Raw genomic sequence first — 5,252 nt, 5'->3', positions numbered from 1 at the left:
AGGCAAGAAATTCAGATTCTTGAGTATGGGTCAAGATTCAATTATTAACTAGATAATATTTGATGGTGCTTGCGTGCAGGGATTTCCGGATCAGCGGTCCGAGCATCTGTTTGAGATATTCAGCTGCTTTAGGTGAGTTTTCCTCACTGTACTTGCGGGTCGAAGGCACCAAGGCTGGCCCATTGGTTTGATATCCTGATATGCTGAGTACGAAATAGATATGCATGATTATGCTAGTTATTGATATGCTAGTCTGGTAGATTTGTAGGACTACTTGTGATCATCTCTGCATGATTATCTATATATGGTTGTTATCTATTATATGTCAACATATTGTGTCGGGTTGAGGTTGTACTGCTTTGTGATGTAGCCAACAAACCCTGGAGCATTCCAGATATTAGTTGAGGGTCAGGTAGGGCATGTCAGACTCATACTACGGGCTCAGTAGTATTCCAGATATGAGCTAAGGGACAGGTAGGGCATGCCAAACTCATACTGAGGGCTCAGTAGCATTCCTGATACGAGCTAAGGATCGGTTGGTATGCCGGACTCGTACTAAGGGTTGAACATTGACATTCTAATCTGATGACTGATTGGGTCAGGGAGCAAGCCAGATATGATATCCCCAGTTTTCACGACTAGAAAAGACCAATTTTTTTTATGCTTTATTTTAAAATCAGAGTACCCTTTTAATGAAAAATGTTGCGGAATTTGTTCCCAAAAAAATATGATAAAGATTTTATCAAAGCATTTCCAAAGAAATGTATTTCATTGTAATAAAAATCTTGGAATGTCATTGTCAATACAGATCAAAAGCATAAACAGAAACAACATAGACCTTACAACCATTTATCCTCCAAATCGACATCAAAGTCATCCCCTTTTTGTTAATAAACTATCCCATCGATTCCAAACTAACGAATCCAGATTCCAAGTCTTTGTTATCAGTATCTTCGTGATCAAACCACAATTCAGTTGGAGAAAAAAAAACTTTGTTTTTGGCTTAATCCATCTGTTCGTCAGATCTAACAAACTCCAAATTTTCGAAATCAACACCCATTCAATCATATAACTATGGCTTCCCAGTCGATAAAAATCAATAAACTAATATCAACACAAAACCCATTGAGAATCTTCCTAGTTGATACGAATAACCACACATACACCATCATAGTTCGATTTTGCATTCTCTCATCCATGTTTGATTTCCATAACTTGTTTCAATTTCAAAGGATTTGACCATAAATTCGTTATTTCTATTCGGCACTGTGACATCAAAAATAACAATAGATGCAAACTAAAAATCAAGCGTCATGTTACCTCGTTATCAATACACAATGAAATTGATTCTCAAGAACTTTCTACTTGGACACAATCAAATACCAATCAAAACTAGGTTTGATTCTAAGAAGATAATTTCGACTCCAATGAATTAACCATCAACAGTCAAATCAAATACTATCATTCCTTCATCCAAAACTAATCGATTTCAACAAAATTACTGTCAAATTTGGAATAAATCTCAACTCCAAATTGTGAACATGCAAATCAAAAATAGAATCGACAATTAACACCAATTTTGACTTATCATCGCAAGTCAACAGTTATCGCTATTTGAAATCGAATTTTATGCTAAGCAACAACATTGATAACCGACTGTGATTTCGACTTCAAACAAGTGTATGTGATTCCAACTTCAAACAACTTCAACTGTGTATCGATTCAATAACAATCTCACAACCAAAAGTTAATTTTGACTGTTAGTCAACTCTTCCCTTGGATCGTTGATCAATTGAACTCATGAAATCAGCCAAATGTCAATATTAAACTCCGATTCACATCTGAATCGATCAAGGAACATGAAAATTGTTTTTACGACCCATTTAGGATTATCTTGTTGGATTAATAAGATACAGATTAAAACAAATCAACGAATGGGGCTTGAAAATTGGATCGACGAACATGATTAGTTTGAAAATTTGGTTTGGGCTAAAAATGATTAGATGAACAGTAATGAATTATGATTTGGGCTCAAGATTAAATCAAAACAAAAATCATGTTTGTATTGGGCTCGATCTAAAAAAAATGATTGGATCAACTATGGGGTTGAAATGAATTAGATCTAATGAATCAAATCGATCAAAATTCAAGAACGTAATGCACGGATCAACAAGATTAAGAGAGATCATAGAGAAAGACTCACCAAAAATGCTCCAATTGTGACAAAAGTTGCCAAACCGAGAATCGTTCTTCAAAAATCACCTTGATCTTGAAGACCCGCTCTGATACCAATTGTAGTGACATAAGAACATGGTTTGGCATGCCGAAGTAAAGTTTGCACAATGAACATGGTGATTTGGGTGCTAAAAGATATATTCGATTATAGTAAATGAGTACAAAAAGGGATCTAGTCTAGAACTTCATAAATATCTCACTCACCAATCACGATGACTACATCTCTCAAAAACACCTCTACAAGTGGTATGAACCCACCTTATATAGAGGTGTTTACATGTCTCTCTCTCTCTCACTCTCTAATACTTATTAGTCAAAAGGCTAATGCACCACATGCAAGTGGGTCTCCAAAATTCAAACCATCTACAAAGTCATACATGAAGAACTTTGCATCCCAACACAGTCGCCTCCTCTTCCACTGTTGTGAACCACCATTAACGAAACCCTAGCCGTCATTTATCCGTTCTGAACAGAGAGTAGGGAGGAGAGCTGAGAGGAGATGAAATCGATTTTTGAAATCACTTTGAACGGTGCATAATATCTACAATGTTACAGCAGTCGGTGTCTTCAATTCATCTGGGTTTAATTGATTCGAATTTGATGATATTCTTCCCTAACCCAAACCTAAGTGTGTGTATGTATGTCCATTTCTAGATCTAACTCTGTCCTCGTAAACTTATAGAAGATCTGAAGTCGACGATCATCCGACCACCTCCATTAATTTTGTATGTGTCTCCTTCTTTCCTTATTCAAATTCGATTGGAGGTCTGACCCTTATTCTTTTTCTTTTTTTGTTCGATTACAGCGTCACTTCTCCATTCAATCACAATCCCTCATTCTTCATCCTTCATCTTTCTTAATATGTTTTTTGAGCTGCAATTGGATTAGAAGATAAATGGTTATAAGGCAAATGGGGATGATGGGTTCTCGATAGTGGTGATTTTTCATGGTGGGTTGAAGAGGAATATGATGATGATTATCTGAAGGCTCGATTTTTATAGGCAAAATTGGTGATTGTTAGTGGTTTGGCGATGTTTATGATGGTGACCGAAGGATCTGCTTCGCTAGAGAAGGGAGGGGAGTACTGGGCGTTCTTCATGTTCTTAAAGGTGGATCTGTGTTTGTGTGTTTGGTTGTGAAACGAGAGAGAGAGAGAGAGAGAGAGAGAGAGAGAGAGAGAGAGAGAGAGAGAGAGAGAGAGAGAGAGAGAGAGAGAGAGAGAGAGAGAGAGAGAGATTGCATTTTTAATTTTCTTTTATTTCTGTTATAAAAAAATATAAAAATAAAATAGAAAATGCAAATTTTATTTTTAAATTTGTCCTTTTAATAAATAATTAAATAACTGCAAAAGAAAAAAAATAAGGGCAAAATCATCATTAAAAAAGTTTATAATAAATTGGACTAAACTCACAGCAAAATAAAAAGTTTAGATCTACGGTGCTAGTTTAAATCTATTTTGATCAAAATAACAATTTTTAGCTAACCTAATTACAAAGACCATTTGTTCAGTTTTATCTTTTTAAAGGGTAAAAAACTAAAAATTATTCCAAAAATATTTTTAAAACTTTTTTTTTTTTTGGCAAAATAACAAGTAAATAAGAGGTTTTATGAAAAGGAATTTTGAAGTATAAAAAGATCGCCCTTAATTTTGGAAATATTTTTACAAATAGCCGTTGGAAGTCGAAAGGTTTGGGTCGGTGTATATCGGCGATATAGATAGATGCGCTCTTCAGTCGTTCTTCTCTCGGTCTGGAGACTATAGCCATATCCGCAATCCAATAAATTATCAACATCTCTGTAAGTCTTTTTTTTGCTCTGTATTTTATTCTATCTGAGTTCTATCGTTTTTATTTTTCTTTCTGTAAATCGAGTTGAGAGATTTTCTTCTGTAAAATTAAAATTGATGTATGGAGAAGAAAGAATCGAACGTTGATGACCGTTTTAATTTCATTCTGTTTCGTCATTGGGGTTTCTATATTCTCTAGTATTCCATGTCTTCTTTGAGGGTTTTTTTTGTGTAAAATCTGTTTTACCGGATGCTTTGCAGATTATAAAAGATAAAAGTTTCAGGCTGTTGAATTGCTCCTTTGTTGTCTGCAATTACAGTGATTTAACAAGAATTCAAACATCAGGTAGGGTTTCGATTCAACAACACTCTAATCACCTTTTTTTTTTTTTTTTTTTATTAATGATGGGGGTTCTCTAAATTTGAGACGTGCAGATATATCGTTTCCCAGTACCTGATTTCAATGTTTTAATAATGACATTTTGAAAAACAGATTATGTATTAATTGAATAATTGAATTTCTTTACCTCGATTGAAGATTCATGTTGTCATCGTTTATCTCTTGTCAAACAAGAACCACAGTAGATTTTATTTCTCTAAACCTAGAATTAAATCTACTAAGCTTTTCCCTATTGTCTCATAAGTTGGTATGTTGTGATTGAATGCAATTTAGAACCAATGCATATGAACGCAGGGAATTTAGTTTTTATCCTTTCAAGACATTGTATGTTGAAAATCTAATCCTTTAAGAATTTTGATATTATACTTTGAAATTTAGTTTGCTCTATTAAGATTTAAGACATTTATGTTAACTTGTTTGATTTTGGTTACCAGTTGTACCAATATACTTTCAAATATTTTCCTGTAAATAGCTTTAGTGCTTTTAAATCTAAGTATCTAACCAAATCTATCATTATAATTTGAAATATAACTTATAAGACAGTGTAATTTTATCTTTTTCTTATTAACACAATATACTTTAAATATTAAGTTATAATGTTATACCTCCAATGTATTACTTAAATATTTTTTAAAGACATTGGGAACTTATTTTTTTGCTTTTAAAACACAGTATTTTGTAAATCTAACCATTTATAGGCTTATTCTTTCAAAATCTAATCTATTATTACATTTTTCTTTTATTAGACTTTCAAATTCTAACATTATTTGAGAACCTAATTTTTTTGTTACCATGTATACAACACTTATAGCATTATGTTTTTTGTATTTT

The 5,252-nt window shown here is 33.3% G+C and overlaps 1 long non-coding RNA gene across 1 annotated transcript; it reads left to right on the top strand.

Annotated features, from left to right (window-relative positions):
* The first annotated feature begins 3,818 nt into the window (after positions 1 to 3,818).
* On the top strand, positions 3,819 to 4,558 carry LOC111896430 (uncharacterized). Its single transcript, XR_002851894.3, has 3 exons — positions 3,819 to 4,032; positions 4,283 to 4,367; positions 4,457 to 4,558. It is a non-coding gene; the product is annotated as an uncharacterized LOC111896430 (long non-coding RNA).
* Positions 4,559 to 5,252: the final 694 nt, after the last annotated feature.

Source organism: Lactuca sativa, chromosome 4 (genome assembly GCF_002870075.4).
Source record: "Lactuca sativa cultivar Salinas chromosome 4, Lsat_Salinas_v11, whole genome shotgun sequence".
In the NCBI taxonomy this organism is placed as follows: domain Eukaryota; kingdom Viridiplantae; phylum Streptophyta; class Magnoliopsida; order Asterales; family Asteraceae; genus Lactuca; species Lactuca sativa.
This window is presented reverse-complemented; position numbering and strand designations above follow the sequence as displayed.